The sequence below is a fragment of the Zingiber officinale genome, chromosome 3A (genome assembly GCF_018446385.1).
Source record: "Zingiber officinale cultivar Zhangliang chromosome 3A, Zo_v1.1, whole genome shotgun sequence".
NCBI classification, from domain to species: Eukaryota; Viridiplantae; Streptophyta; class Magnoliopsida; order Zingiberales; family Zingiberaceae; genus Zingiber; species Zingiber officinale.
Genome location: NC_055990.1, coordinates 21,375,840 through 21,393,573, shown reverse-complemented (window position 1 = coordinate 21,393,573; position 17,734 = coordinate 21,375,840).

Here is a 17,734-nt window from a genome sequence, read left to right as displayed (position 1 = left end):
TGAGATCGATAATCAAACAAATTAATTCGAACAAATCAAAAGGATCAATTAAGCTACTCCCATAATAGGACACATTTTTTTTGGTAATCAATAATCATATAATCATATACGTGAAAAACATATTGTTTAATATGTGAAACAAAAATTGACTATGTATCTATCGCATGCTTCAATTACCGTCCACGGCTCCGTTTTGCAAATCGAAGATTAATAAATTATATTTAATTTGATTTATTAATCAGAAAAAATTTATGTATTGTGGTAGTTAAAATAAATTGGAATCGCCTGATCAGTGTGATCGGTGCGGGTAGGCCTTTGAGTTTGGGAGATTAATGGATAGAATTTGGATGAAAATTTAGATCTTTAGATATATCTCTATTTATTAAATTCATTTCCATATCTAATTTTATATTTATAGGGTATTAAACTTTTATCCTCATTGTACCGATCCAATATACATACCCTACCCATCCTATTATTACTTATAATTTTTTAAAATTTAAATTATTTATTAAATTAATTCTTGAATTTTGATATTCCTTTTGCTCCTTATTTTTCATGGGAAAAAAATAAGGTAAGTATTAGTGACTAAATAAAAATGTAAACTAAGTTTTTTCTTAAGACAATAAGTGGACTATATATATCGGTATCAACTAGGGTATAGATAGAATTTTATCAGATTCTATATCCGAATTTAAAAATAATACTTGATTATTTAATTGAATCTAAAAAAATTTTCCATTAAGATCAGATATCAGATTTTCCATTTAATCTAGGTGGAGTTGTCATCCCTAAGTTGAACACTATCGATCACCTTTGTGTGTTTCAAAGATAAAAATAAATAAATTATGGTCTAACAAACTAAGTTAAGCATGAAAATGTAGCAAGTCAAAGGTGATTATCTTCATCTCAGCATTTTTCATAGTTCATCCTTAAGTTACGCGAAGGGAGATAAATTATCATGTCAATTTATAGTTGACCACCAAGTTTATTAAGGGGTGGGAGAGATTTTTTTTTTATTTATCCGAGGACATGCGTCTATCATGAAATGATCCATTGCCTATTATAATAAGTCTTTTAACCTCTAATCAATTGGACACATTGTCGGTGCGAATTTATGACAGATTCAAGTGTTGTAAAAACATATATACTAATATTATGTTTGGCTAGGGATAATATAATTAATTAGATGATCTAAACTCAATTAAAGATGAGTGCATATGAACTCCTTCACATTGTCATAAGATGAATACGCTTCGTCCCAATATCCTCATCAATTTATCTAGGCCAACATAGAAAAGATAAATGATGAATAACTATTAATTTTAGAATAACAATCAGCCGATGAAGATATTTATTAGTTGTCAAAATTCAAATCCTAAATCTTAAATTGTATCTCATGTGCTAGACCGGCTACAAATGAACTCCTTCACGCATGAATCTTCTCGGATAAGTATAGTATTGAGAATTACCAAAGGAGGAGGCAACGAACTTCTCCTCCGGCAACTTTATTCTTTGCTTAAATGAATAAGCAAAAAAGTCCATGGCTTTAGTTGTCCGCTTTCTACGCCTGATCAGCCACAGACGGGAAACCTCATGCTCCTCCTCCGGGTTGCAGCCGCCGCCATCACCGGCGCCGCGGCGCTGCTCTCTGTCCGCAGGTACCACCGGGAGAGGGCCATCTATGCCCTCCGTCGCGAGCTACGCGACGCGCTCCTTCTCCTGGACGACTCGCCTGCGGTGCTGGTCGCCGGGTTCCGGGCCCACGGCAAGAGCTCGTTCGTCAACACCGCGTGCCGCGTCCTCTCCGCCGAGTCCGGCCCTCTGATCCTCCGGGCCCAGACCGCCCCCGGGGGCGGCGCCACTCCCGAACAACGCCGCGTTGTACGGGCTCCCGTGGCAAGGCCACCCGACGGCGCAGGCGGCGAGGAGGAGGAGGATGCCGAAGACGGTGCGGTGGTGGATTTGATAGACGCGCCGCCGTTTCCGGAGCCGCGGAGGCTGACAGATGCTGACGTGGAGGCGGCGCTCACCGGCGCCCCGACGGCGGAGTGCGTGGTGCTGGTTCTACGCTGCGCCGGGTCGTCGAAGAATCGCCGCGTGGCGGTCAAAAAACTTGCTGAAGTGGCCAACGCCATTCGCCAACGTGGTAGGTTCCAAATAGACCGAACCATGACCAGAATTTGTCCGGTCCTGTCCAATTTTGATCTTGGTTTCAGATAAAAGGAAACGGATTAGGAGCAAATACTCAAATACGCCCCTGATATTGTAAAAACCTCAAATAGGACCATCCAAAATGCTCTTTGTTTCGTGCAATTTTAATATAAAAAATATCACTCATTAAGTTGTTTACTATAGGGTTGCAGTTTGTGGTTGTGTTGACCCGAAAGAACAACCTAAAGAGCAAGAGAGAAGCCTCCGAGCTCCGTCGAAAGGTCATTGCTCAAGTTCAAATTAATTGTGTCTATTTCCTTGAGAATTATGTAGTCAATGAAATGCTCGACTTCAAAATACCTCGGAGCACGAAGAATCAATTTGAGACGCATTTCACGACATTAGTAATCATGAGGCAATGTGTGGAATTCATCAAGGTACATCGAAGTAATAACTCTTCGAGAATAATGTAAGCATCAAATGATGAATAAAATAATTAGTATTTTTGTTATTTTAAAATTTTAGTAGAATATGAATAAAAGAAAGAATTTTTTCCCCTTTGTTGTATTTTTTGGGGGGAAGAAAAAGAGTTTACAATGAATCGGTGAAATGAAAGTTTGCCAAATTTAGATAAAAAAAATGACAGACTGCGCGGCAAAGGCGAGCGTTGACCATCGTTAATTTAAACTCCTGTAAAGAATTTCAAATAGGGGCTTACATTTAGAATTATCGAATCGACACCTATCTGACGTCATTCAATAGAAAAATTGCAAGGTCAGATTTTCAAGACCAACAGGAGCAAGAAGGTAATTTTGAAAAGTTTCAGAGCGAAGTTAAAAGTTATGGAAACTATAGGGGTGTCATTGGAATTTTTGTCGCCTCTGCATCGAATGATTTTTTTTTGAAATCGCGAGGGTCGTCCGTGTCCGTGCGAGAGGGTCTTCCTCCTCCGAACGAATTAGGTCAATTTTCCGATTATCGCGCTGATTCACCGGCATCGCGCGACTCCTTGAATCCTACCCGTTCTACGCTGTTGTAGATCCCAATCTCCTCGCGTCGCCCTCGCCAATTCCGTCTTCCCTTTCGCCAATCTGATTCGAGTATTTTTTTTTTTCCCCCAATCATTCGGCGAGCGTATGTTAGCAAAGTTGCTTCTTTTTCCAAACATTCGCTAAGGATTTTTCATTGTTATCGTTGTTGTTATGAATTAATGGTGGCAAATTTGTGTTTTTAGGTGTCGCGTGCTGGTAAAGTTTCCGTCTTGATTCGTTTCCTGTGCTTCTCGATCGACGATACCCGTCATATGCTGTGAGGCCGCAGTCGGAGAGGTTCGCCAAGCTGGATTCTCGAAATCCTCCCCCGAAGCGGCCGCTTCCGGTGACATCCACCGTGAATCGGCCGCTGTCCCCGCGGAACTTGTCACCCAAGAACAATACCCCTCGCCTCAACATCTCCCGGTCTTTGAACTCCATCCCGGAGTCCACTACGCTTCCGGACTCTCCCTCGTCCTTCCCTCCGCCGTCTTCTAACCTCATCAACCACAAGCCGCGAGGCTCACGCCTCCTCGATGGCGCGCCTCCGAGCGATGCTAGTGACGTTCGCGGGCAGGAGATCGAAGGGGAACAGAAGCCTGGTGCTTCAAACGGCCGCCAAGGGGAACCAAATTCTAGCATCGTCCAACTTCTTGAAGAGAAGCCTGAAGAAGACACGCATGTGGATGATGATGGGCTTGTAGAATCAGATGAACTGGCTAAACCTGGCTCTCTCGATTTTGATAAAGATACGGAGATTAACAATTTCTATAATCCCAATTGCTCAGTTAATAAGCTCGACAGAAATCTCAACTCTGCGATCTGGAAACCTTCTACTCCTTCAGGGGAGTATTTTGATGCCTTCGAAGGTATGCTGTCATAGCACACTATTTTAGTTTCAGATGTCATCATTTTCCTACAAGCATGGGTGCCCATATAACAGCTTATAGTTTCAGTCATTAGTTCTAGATTGAATATTCTTGACAATAACTTGGATATCTGAGTCGGATTGCAAAATGAATATAAATCTTTCTCTCGTACTGTAAATGATAATGGTCAGTATGTTAATGGCAAACAATGACATGAAAAGAATAGTTATTTTAGTTCAGCATTGATCCAGCCCTAAACGAGCCGAGCTGAGCCAAACTTTGTGATGTTCAAACTTGTTTGATAAGGTAAAATGAATTAAGTCATTGAAATGATTGTTCAAGCTTAGCTTGGTTTCTTTTTTATGAGCTTGAGATTGGTTCAAGTTTGGATTGAGCTTGGGTTGTTTATATGTTATTGAGCTCTCAATTCAAACTTGTTTGATTGTTTGAAACTTTAATGAGCTAACACATATGTGTTCAAGCTTTGTTTGTTTACTGGAATTGCTCTTTTATCTACAGTTACTGATAGAGATGACTCCAGGGACTGGCTCGAAAGATGTTAATGTTCTGATCCCTAAATTACCTTGCAATAGTATACCTGTGCCTTTTGTTATGAATACTTTTCATTTTGGTACTTTAGCCAAATTATGGAGAATGCTGAATGTGCAGTAGTTGCAAACCTTCTTGGCATGTCGCTCTCAAGCTGATGAACAGTCTAAGGTGGCTGATCGAAGAATGCTATCTTACTTTTTCTGATGGACAACCTATTCTTGTAAAGCACTGTTGCTTCATCTAGCATTGTTCCACCATGAAAGTTGTTCACTCACTTCAGTTCTGTTTATCCATTGTACCATTGTCATCGTAGGGAGGCTGATAATTGTTCTAGTTTTACTACCTGGCTCTGTGTGACACCTCTAGGATCTGTCAAAACTCTTAAGACATACTTTGCTTATCCGATCTCAGTCTCATTCTTCCTACCGTGCAACTTTGTAGGACCAGTAGAGCTTGACAACTACTTCAATTTATATACTCACAAATAGTTTATTTATATGACAGTTTATTATTTATGTCCACAAGTCCTGTTTTATTCCTTGGTGTGGTGCAGAGTTATCCAGTTGCGGCACTTCACGATCTTACAGTTGGAAATCTGAAGAACTGCATGACTTGAAGCTGAATACATTGTTGGAAGTAGAGAGACGCAAGCAAGCTGAAGAAGAAACTGAGGCCTTGCAAAACCAATGGCAGATACTGAGTCACCATTTGTCGCTTGTGGGATTGAAGCTTCCCGCTCCAACTTCTATCCGTGATGTTATAGATCAACCGAACATCAATCCTGCAGAGGATTTGTGCCAACAGATTGTGGTTTCTCGCATAGTGGCTGATGCTGTAGGGAGGGCCATTACTTGTGCCGAGGCTGAAATGACTATTCAACCTTTGATCCAGTCTAAGAATTTCGAGATTGCTAGGTTGCAGGATCGGCTCCAGTATTATGAAACTGCAAACAAGGAGATGTCTCAGAGAAACCAAGAAGCATTAGGTGAGCATATCAAACTTGATCATTTGTCCTTTCATTTATTGTTTCCATAATCTCACTTAAAAAGTAAATATTTACTGTTTTTAGTCTTGATCAGAACACAATTTTGAAATTATGTCTATGTCAAGAACAATTATCACTTTTAATAAAGATAATTCTCACCCGTAAGCATTTTATTGAATGAGGAACTATTAACAAGTCTAAAAGAATTGCATCCTTCCGTCCAAATGGTTCTTCAAATGTTGGCTTGCTTCTTGCAGTTTTTTATTTGGAAATATTGAGTAGATAAAATGACTAATCACAATTTAGTCTTAAGACAAGAAGTAGAATTCTGTTGTTCCTATGTCAACGTCATGCATGCTTAATTTGTCGAGTTAACTTCACACTATGCCTTAGAAGAGTTTAGACATAATTTCGAATCATATCAATACAATCTCTAAAGTTACTTGTTCTTAGTTTGATGTTCTCTATTCCTCAACATCCTTCTACAAAATAAACAGTGGGGTATGTTTCTGGTGCAGAATTGGCACGACAACGCCGTAACAAGCGCAAGAGACAGCAGAGGTGGATTTGGTCCTCAATTGCCCTCGCTGTGACTCTCGGTGTCATTTCTATCGCATGGCCATGCCGTATTGTTTCAAGGTCTTCCGCTGCAAGCAAAGGCGATGCTACACAAAAAGAAACTTCAATTTAGTCGTGGCTGGACTTTGTTCATTTGAGTTATACACACATCTCTTTCTTTCTTTTTCTATATTTCCGGTGGCCATTTCCATGTCTAGCAGATCAAATGCAGAGAATTTTGGATCAAATGCGGATGGCTACTGTGCCTATTCATGGCATCTGATTCCTTCCATTTTAAGCATTCTCACCATCCAGCTTAAAAGATGTCTCTGCCATTATGCCTGTGGAATTATTGTGCTACGAGATAATCATCATTAATAGTATTTTCATTGCAAACATTTGTTTTACTTTTATGTGGAAGTGTGTTGGCAAAGTGTGTAGTATCTTTGAATGTTTATGAAGTTAAAAACATTTCTAAACAAAATGAATTGTTCTCTGTACATAAATTTGTAAAGACTTACAATTCTAAACTAGATTAAATACATCGATGTACATCCGATTTAACAAAACGGAAATGATGAACTATTGTATGAAATTTGTAGTTTGAATGGAATCAGTAAATAACTGAACGGTTAAATAGAAAAAATCATACTTTGTTTTTTTTTTGGAATGATAGTAATTGATTAATTCGATGATTATTTAATTCAATCAATTAACGAATTAATTGGTTTCTTAGCAGTTGATTGGGAATTAAAATTTAGAGATTTTTTTTAAATATCAATCTAGCAACATCAATCCACTGCTTATTATGTAATAGTTTTCCAACTAATGTGAGTTGGTGTACTTAATTTTTCAATTTTAAAATCTAGATCTAATGAATACATCAAAATAATTGATATTTAAAAAAAAAATTGATATTTAAAAAAAAAATTGAATTTTTGAATAAACAAAATCAAAATTTTTAATTCAATCAATTCGGTTGATTAATTTAGTTTAACCGATTTTTTTTGCTCACCTTAAAGAAAATGGACGATTAAAAATGAATCAAAATTATTATTTCCTTCATTTTTAGTCTTGATCAGAACACAAATCTGAACTTATGTCTATATCAAGAACGATTATTGTAGTTAATAAAGATAATTCTTACCCGTAATCAATTTACCAAATGAGGAACCATTAAGAAGTTTAGAAGAACTGCATCCTTTCTTCCAAATGGTTCTTCCAATGTTGGCTTGTTTCTTGCAGTTTTCTTTTTGGAAATATTTGGTAGATTAAATGACTAATCGCAATTTAGTCATGAGAAGTAGAATTCTATTGTTCCTATCTCAAAGTCATACAGACATGTTTAATTCGTAGAGAGTAAATAAACACCATGTCTTAGAAGGGTCTAGACAAAATTTCCAAGTAGAAATAGAGACACTAACCTTTTTAGGAGGTATTTAATATAAATTTATCTGTATAATAATTCCAAATACATCATTTGATTAACCACAATGATTAGGTAAAATGATAACATTTCGGATCATATCTATAAGTTACTTATTCTTAGGGGTGTAATCGAGCAGAGCGGAGCCGAATTTTTTGATATTTGAGTTTGACTCATTTATAATCGAACCGAGCCCGAGCTTTATTTAATGAATATATTCATGGCTCACGAGCTTATTCGAGTTTTTATCGAGCCTAAACGAGCTTAATAAATATAAATTATAAATTTAAATATTCATTAAAAACTAAATTATATATTTTTAAAAAATTATAATATTCTTGTTAAAATTTATAATTTTATTCTAATAAATAAATTCAATATATTTGTCTATGTTTTTCATAAGTAGAGTGTAAAATCTATAAATTTAATATCAAATTTTTTTTTTTTTTAAGTCGATCCATGAACTTAACGAACATGTTCACGAGCTAACGAGTCGAATATTGTGAAGCTTGAGCTTGGTTTGCTTATCTTAACGAGCCTCATTAAACGAGTTTGAACGAGCTTTTATTGAATCAAGTTTCGAATAGCTCACGAGCGACTTGGCTCATTTACACCCCTTTCTTAATTTCATGTTTTCTATTCCTTAAACTTTTTTTATAAATAGAATAGACCGAATTTTACTATAAAAAATCAAATAAATTAAACTAATAAATAATCAGTTAATTAAATCAGTTATCTAATTAATCGATTTTTTATAATAGTCTACTATACTATTGGATAGTCAAATCAAAAATCAAAATTTTAGAGATTTTTTAAAAATAAAAGTTCACTAATATCAATCCATTGCATGCGATATAACAGTCACTAATATCAATCCATTGCATGCGATATAACAGTCCATTGTACTGATTTAGTTTAATTGGTTTTTAAATTTTAAAATAAACAATAAATTGAAATATCAATTTAAAAAAAAAATCTGAATAAATGAAACTGAATTTTAAAATTATGCTTGTTAATTTGGTTTAACTCTTTACCGGAAAGACGATGGAAAATGAAACTTTGAAGAATAGTTTAGATGATTTTTAATAAGTCTCTTATAATTTACATTAAATCTTTATATATTCATGAAATTTATATTACTTCTTAAACTATTTGCAAATATCTTTCACATCTATTATTTTTTTATAATTAAATTTTATATAAGTTAATAAATAAATTTATTCATAAATTATTTAAAAATAAAGTAAACTTATTTATTTTGTATATTCTTTATATAATCGAGCAAATATAAACTAGTTTTATGGAATTAAACACTAAACTTATCCATGAAGATTCAATTCATTTAATTTAAACCCTTACTAAAATATGATTTAACTAAAATTTTACATTAGTGCAAATATGCTTAACAAATTTTGGTTAGTCGTTGGTATCTATATATTTTTCTTATATGCTATTTTTTATTATGTTTATTTTATCATGAACTTATTTATTGTTATTAGAATTTACCAAAATGACTATATTGTTCTACCATTCAAGTTTATAAGTTTATTTGCCTCCCGGCTATGGTGTGAGGTGCTTCTGTGATTAATCATGTCTTCAGAAGTCGATTTCTATTTACCGTGAAATTATATTCCTCCAATGGAAAATAATTTTAGAACGTTGGCTACGGAACGACGAGCTATTTGTATCTTTTGATTTATCGTGATAACTGATAAAATATTTTTATGAAATTAGATCAATCAATTAATTTGTTTGAAGAATTAGATACTTGAATTAAAAAAAATTATCAATTTATTTGTAGTCCTTGTGTAAAATTTGTTTAACGAGACAGTAATTTTTTTTATAACAAGTATTCAGATTTTACATTTTGACTAATCCTAGGGTTAGATTATCTAATCTCACATGCTCTACACCAAGTAAATTCAAAAAATACGATGACTCTTGAAATGATGCCTCATATTTATTAATCATTCAATCGTCGTAAATGTGTCCGTGTGAAAATTAAACTCTTATTATTTTAGAAATGCATGTTGAACTACATTGTCAAACGAGCTAAACTGTAATAAAATGGATCAGTTATTTGGTGGGGTGAGGCGGACCGATCCATCATCTCGACGGATTGGGAAATCTCCAATTCAACTCAAGGTGAATTACAGGTTAGATGGATCAACTCACTATATATATATATATATATATATATATATATATATATATATATATATATACACACGAGTCAAATCCATTAACGTATTGAATTTTTTACTTTAATTTTAAATTTTGAAGATTTTTTTTACAACCAGGCCAACCCAAATTTATCATGAACTAGTCCGTGTAGATCACAAGCCGAGCCCAAGTGAGTTGATCCATCTTTAAATAAATTGATAAAAATTATATTCAATTCACTTAAATTATTTAAAGAGACGGATTAATCCAATCGCCTAACTCACGGACGATTACCAACTCTATTAAAAATACACCCCCTTACCCTAGTTAGCACTAAAGTAGGAGTAATGATATACTCAAGGAAAAAAATTCAAGGAAAAATTTAAGGATAGACACATAAAGTCATGACCCACTAAAATTATTTTTTTATAATTAAATTTTATATAAGTTAATAAATAAATTTATTCATAAATTATTTAAAAATATAGTAACGAAACTTATTTATTTTGTACATTCTTTATATAATCGAGCAAATATAAACTAGTTTTATGGAATTAAACACTAAAGTTATCCATGAAGATTCAATTCATTTAAACCCTTATTAAAATATGATTTAACTAAAATTTTACATTAAGTAGTGCAAATATGCTTATATGCTTAACAAAATTTGGTCGGTCGTTGGTTATAGAGATATATATATATATCTATATATTTTTCTTATATGCTATTTTTTATTACGATTATTTTATCATGAACTTATTTATTATTATTAGAATTTACCAAAATGATGATATTGTTTTACCATTCAAGCTTCTAAGTTTATTTGCCTCCTATGGTGAGGTGGGTTAATCATGTATTTCTATTTAACCGTGAAATTATTTTACTCCAATGTAAAATAATCTTAGAACGTTACTAGGGATGACGAGCTATTTGTACTTTTTGATTAACCATGATATCTGATAACAGGTTTTTATAAAATTAGATTTTGATTAATCATGATAACTGATAAAAGTTTTTTATAAAATTACATCAGTCAATTAATCTGTTCGAAAAGTTAGATATCTAAATTAAAAAAAATTATTAATTTATTTGTAATGCCTTGTATAAAATTTGTTTAATGAGACAGTTACTTTTTTTTATAACAAGTATTCAGATTTTACATTTTGACTAATCCTAGGTAGATTATCTAACTTAATATGTTCTACACCAAGTAAATTCAAAAAAATACGATGACTCTTGAAATGATGTCTCATATTTATTAATCATTCAATCATCATCGTAAATGTGTCCGTGTGAAAATTAAACTCTTATTATTTTAGAAATGTATGTTGAACTACGTTGTCAAACGAGCTAACCTGTAATAGAATGGATCAATTATTTGGTGGGGTGAGGTGGACCGATCCGTCATCTTGACGGATTAAGAAATCTCCAATTCAACTCAAGGTGAATTAGAGATTAAGTGGATCAACTCACAAGCCCATATATATATATATATAAAGAGAGAGAGAGAGAATTGTTATACTACGGACTCTATCCTGCGGATTGCTACGGACTTTGCCATGTCATTTTCATTTTAATTTTTTTAATACAACATTTTCTTTATTTTTTCTCTCTCCTGCTTCTTCGTTCTCGCCGCGCCTCATCACAGCACCTCGCCGCGCCTCATCACCCTACCTCGCCAAGCCTCGTCACCGCTGGCCACCTGCTCGGCCGCCAGCCACCCTCCTGATCGCCAGCCACTGTCGGACATATCACATCTAAAATCCCAGCGACAATCCGGTTGAAATCCAACCACAATCACGATCACTAGCGTGGTGGCCTGATAGCGTCGGATTTCGACTGGATTCTGGTTGCAATCCATCCGTGAACCGGCGGGGGGTCTGACAGTGATCGGATTCCAACCGCGATCGTGTCGGATTCCGGCCGCGATCAAGCCAGATCGCGGCTGGAATCTGGCGCGATCGAGCTGGATTACGGACGGAATCCATGCCGCAAACCCCCACCATGACAGCCTCGCCGCACGCCACCCGTCACCCGTCGACTGCCCGCCCACCGTGCCGCCTGCCCACCGTGCTGCCCGCCCACCGTGCTTAACTCGCCAAAATCCATCAACGATCGAGGCTACATGGACGTGATTGCGTTTTGGATTCCGGCGCGGTCGCGTCCGAATCCCGGCGCGATTGCGTTCGAATTCCGGCGCGGTCACGTTCGAATTCCGGCGCGGTCGCGTCCGGAATCCGTTGTGATCATCGCATGCCCAACACGGCCGCGGTCGTGTCGGATCGCGGCTGGAATCGAGGTGCGGCCTGGCGGGTGGCGGTGGCCGGCGGCGGGGAGGGTGGCTGGCGGCCGAGCAGGTGGCCAGCGGTGACGAGGCTTGGCGAGGCAGGGTGATGAGGTGTGGCGAGAACAAAGAAGCAGGAGAGAGAAAAAATAAAGGAAATATTGTATTAAAAAAATTAAAATGAAAATGACATGACAAAGTCCATAGCAATCCGTAGGATAAAGTCTGTAGCATAATAATTCTCTCTCTCTCTATATATATATATATATATATATATATATATATATATATATATATATATATATATAATTTAGATTAGAATTAGATGAGTCAAATCCATTAACCTATTGAATTTTTTATTTTAATTTCAAATTTTGAAGAATTTTTTTACAATCAGGCCAACCCAAATTTATCATGGATCAATCCGTGTGGATCACGAGCCAATCCCAAGTGAGTTAATCCATCTAGATTCATTTTTAAATAAATTGATAAAATTTATATTCCACTCACTTAAATTATTTAAAGAGACAGATAATCCAACGGTCCAACTCATGAACCATTACCAACTCTATTAAAAATACATGCCCGCCCTTACCCAGGTTGGCACTAAAGTAGTGAGTAGAAAGTACATGCCACAATGTACTTTCTGATTATAGCAGGGATTATGAGGTCTAACATGGAGCATTATGCATAAAACGGCAAATGACATCGTTGCTTCCTTTATCATTCGTAGCATCCCATCGGCATCGGCATCGGCATCGGCATCGGCGAGCTGTTAGGGGTTCAGGTGGTCAAGCAGACAGACTAACTGATTGGTCATTCTAGACGGGCCAAGCAAACCTAATCAGTTGTTGATGAAGCCGTTAGAGGTCATATCCGGCTAATCCATTAAGACGATTAGGACAATAGTCCAAATGAATGAATTGAATATTCCATATTTATTTCAACACTTGATTTAATTTAACTTGATTTAAATTTTATTTATATATTTCATGCTTTAAGAATAATATTTTCATTTTTATTTATTCTATCCCACCAACCAGGAAGCATTAGCATCCAATACTCTTACGATCGTGAGATTTAAAATATTTCATAAATGAGAAATTTAATTGATAATATGGATATGAGGACTATAAATATTCGGAAAAATATTCAATATTACATGCTCTAAGCAATAGCATAAAATAGCCGAAAGGATTGATGCTTAGTTCCAAAAGTGAAAAATTAGAAACAATTTTTTTTAATATTTCTTGTTGAAAAAGATAAAAAACAGTAATTTTCTTTAGTTATTTTTATATAAAAATATATATATATTATCATAATTTTTTTTAATCTTACATTTTAGGATTGCCAATCTTAATACCTAAGATAATTTTGATGTTATCAATCAAGTTCAGTTATGTCCTGTTATGTCTAATCCTTATATCTAAGTGTGCAGGAACATAGGAACACAAACAAACGAACGGAAGACGCAACTAGCAAGAAGGACGATACGAGAAGGGAGTCGACGGGGTCGGTGTATCCGAAGGACGAGATATTGTGAAAAAGTACACCGACGAACGAGAAGGACGTGCACGGCATTTGAGGGATGAGAAGCCGGGAAGGAAGTCTGCTCAAGGAGAAGGTCGGAGTTGAATTTGGGTGAGCTCAACTTCGATTAATCGGAGGTTCACCTATGCGAAGAACTACGTGAAGAGATCAACATTGAGCTGAGTTGCCCTGTGGAACGCGCCTTCCATGGCCGGAATGCTCATTCGATGAACAGTATGAAGGTGCCTTTCAACCTTCGCTAGCCGTTAGTCGAGGATAAAATTTTATCCTCAGTGGATAAACTCTATCGATAGAAGGCACCTTGGACCTCTTTAGAAGCGCCTTCAAGCTGATGATAACTTTTTATAGGGGCTATAAAAAATCTCTGAACTTAGGAAATAATCATCAACTTTAGTATTCATTTTCTAGCAACTTTCTGAGCGTTCAACAAGTATAAGAGGCTTCTCCACCATCATCGAATGAGACTTTTTTAGTGCTTTTATTTGTCTTGGATTAACAACCACCTACGTTGTAACCGATTTAGTAATTCTTTTGTCTCTTTTCTTTTAAAGTTGTTTATTTATTTTTATTATAATTGTGCTACTGCTACTAATCCAAGTTGAAAGATTGGGAAAGACTTATTTGATTTTCACATAGGCAATTCACTCCCCTCTTGTCAACCCCACTGCATTAACAATTGGTATCAGAGTCAAAATGCCTCAGAAAGACTAACCGCCAACTGAAGTACCAACACGATGGCCAGACTGAGCATCTACCCACCGAAGTTTAAGGGAGAATTTGCGACATAGAAAAGGTATTCTTTAAAACAAACTTTGAATTGCTTTTAATTATTAAATATAGTTTTGTAACTCTCATAAACCCACAAGGAAATGAAAAAGAAATGGACCAAGAAGGAGCAAGCAGACTTCGTAGCAAATGAACGAGCCAAGTTCTGTTCAGCGTACTTCCATCCCAGGAAGTCAATTGGATCGGAGATTACGAATTAGCAAAGGAATTTCCAAAGCAAAGCTCGCGAAACGAGACCTGCTCCGGAACTAACTGACGAACCTCCGGATGGAAGAAAGTGAAACAGTCACATATCTGTACTCATCACCGGATTCACAAATCTCGGAGAAAAAGTAACGAATCGAGATTCATTAAGGTACGCTTTAAATGTATTTCCTATGACACCCGAGTGGACATTTATAGTCGACTCGTTTTATATATCTTAAGACCTCGAAGTTAGTTCATTAGAAAATCTGTTTTCTACTTTTGAACTTCACGAATCAAGATGTATAGGCTTACAAAATAAAGAAGAAAAGACAGCCCACAACATAGCTCTAAAGGCCAACTAGAAAGATAAACCAAATCCCGACTCCTAAGAATCAATCGATGAAGATGAAGTAGCATTATTGGTAAGAAAATTTAACATGTTTATTAAATCTAATAAATTTAATAAGTTATTGGCGAAAAAGTACTTTCGGAGTAAAAGAAATGTCCGATGCTATAACTGTCAAGGAGAAGAGCACATCAAGGACGACTGTCTCGAACTGAATAAGGAGGACAAGAGCAAAAGACCAACAAGATCTTGAAAGCCACATGGGATGAATTGTCGTCCTCCGAGTCCGAGATCAAAGCTTACGCCGGACTAGCTCTAATGATATACCACCAAGGAGAAGATGAAAGTAACTCAGAGATAAACATCGTTGAAGGGGGAAGATCATCAGAGAAAAGCTGCGATGAAGGGAAAGTATCAGAACACGAGATAAGTGAGATACGTGTGCTATCTCCCAAACAATCTTTTAAATTTATCAAAATATTTTCTAAAAATATGTGTAAATTAGAAAACTAAAATATTAATTTGAAAAGACAATTAGCTAATGCATGTCCACTTGAATTGTATGATAATTTAAAATTAGAAAATGAAAAATTAAAAACATAAATAGAGAAATTGAAATATTACCCTGCATGTTCTAACTACATTCAACAAAAGTTTAGAAATTATGGTAGAATAAACTGATACATTAGAAATCACCAGAGACAAATTAAGAAAATTCCTAAAAATTATGTACCTCTCAAATTTTTAGTAAATTAAGTAGGCATGAACTTATATTGGGTTCCAAAATTTTTTTCAAGAACTTATATTGGGTTCTAAAAACTTTTTTAATTAAACTCTAATTTTTTTAATTATTAGGATAGAATTTGTCTCAATTAGAAAAATATTTTTTAAATTTTTCTGTTTGTATTTTGAGTTAATTTTTTTTCGATGCTATCTGATGATTTAATTTACAAATATTTTTTTTTCATATTTTATTTACTGTTGAGTTATTTTTTATAAAATTATTAACAAAAATCATACTTTGAAATTTAAATTTATTTCCCAGATTTAAAATTTGAAAATCTTATTTTTCTTTGATAAAAAATAATATTCTCTATCCATATAAATATTTTTAATTTTTTTAAATAATATCTGATTTATTACAAATTATTTTCTAAAAAAATAATTATTAACATTAAAAATTCAAGAAAATACCAATTCTGAAAATTTTATTTTATTTTTAGTTAAACAATATATCACATATATTCAAGGAAAAATAATAAAATTTTTAGAGTTAAAAAATAATAATAATAAATAAATAAAATATTTTTAAAGATGTATTAATGAAAATTAGCTTATTGGTAATTGTTGTAATGTATCCTCGAAAAGTTTTTCAAATTTTTCTAATAGTTTACTTTATTTTTTAAAATTTTTTCCTAATTATTTTATGTAATCAAAGGAGGAGAAATAAGTAAAAGTTAAGGAGGATTAAGGGGAACTTGGTATAATTCCTATAATTTTTATCCTTGTATTTATTTTTTTCAATTAACTTAATTAATTCATTGTTTTACTATATCATTTCATTGCATTTTTAACTCTAACTTGAATTTGAGTTTATGCACATCAAAAAAGGGAGAGATTATTAGTACCCGAGGTAGTTTTGATATGGTCAACTAAGTTCAGTTAGGTCCTGTTATGTCTGATCCTTGTGTCTAAGTGTGCAGGAGCTTAAGAACACAAGAAATCGAGTGGAAGACGCAGCTAGCGAGAAGGATGGTACGGGAAGGGAGTCAACGAGCTCGGTGCATCCGAAAGACGAAATGCTGCGGAAAAGTATACCAGTAGACGAGAAGAATGTGCGTGACATTTGAGAGACGAGAAGCCGGGAATGAAGCTTGCTCAAAAAGAAGGTCGGAGTTGGATTTGGGTGAGCTCAACTAACCTACGCGAAGAACTACGCGAAAAAATCAGCGTTGAGCTGAGTTGCCCTGTGGAAGGCACCTTCCATGACTAGAAGACGCCTTCAATGAACAGTATGAAGGTGTCTTCTAGCCTTTGAAGGCATCTAGGGATGTAAATGAACCAAACGGTTCGCGAATTATTCGGAGCTCGATTCGGTAAAAAGCTCGTTCGAGTTCGTTTGTTTATCTTATCGGGCCGAGCTCGAGCTTAAGGATATTCGGCTCGTGAGCTTGCGAACATGTTCGCTTATAGGCTTGCGAGCCAAAAAACGGGCCTTAAAACGAGCATTAAACCAAGTCAAAAAAACGAGTTCTAAAACGAGCCAAAAAAACAAGCTCTAAAACGAGCATTAAAATGAGTTTTAAAATGAGCCAAAAAACGAACTCTAAAACGTGTTAAAAACGAGCTCTAAACGAGTCAAAAACGAGCTCTAAACGAGTCTGAAAACGAGCCCGAGCTCGCTTAACAAGTTAGGCTCGTTAACTTTGATAATCGAGCTAATAACGAGCCGAGCTCGAGCCTTGTAATAAAAGCTCGATTCGAGCTCGAGCCGAGCTTGAGCCCGAATATAACTTAAACGAGCCGAGCTCGAGCCTAATACTGTTCGGCTCGGTTCGGCTCGTTTACATCCCTAAAGGCACCTTCGCTAGCCGTTAGTCGAGGATAAAGTTTTATCCTCGACGGATAAATTCTATCCGATGGAAGGCGTCTTGGACCTCTTTAGAGGCACTTTCAAACCGCGGATAACTTTTTCCAGGGATTATAAAAAAAACCCTGGACCTAGGAAATAATCATCAACTCTAGTATTTATTTCCTAACAACTTTCTGAACATTCAACAAATTTAAGAGGCTTCTCCGTCTTCACCGAAGGAGACTTTTTTAGTGCTTTTATTTGTCTTAGA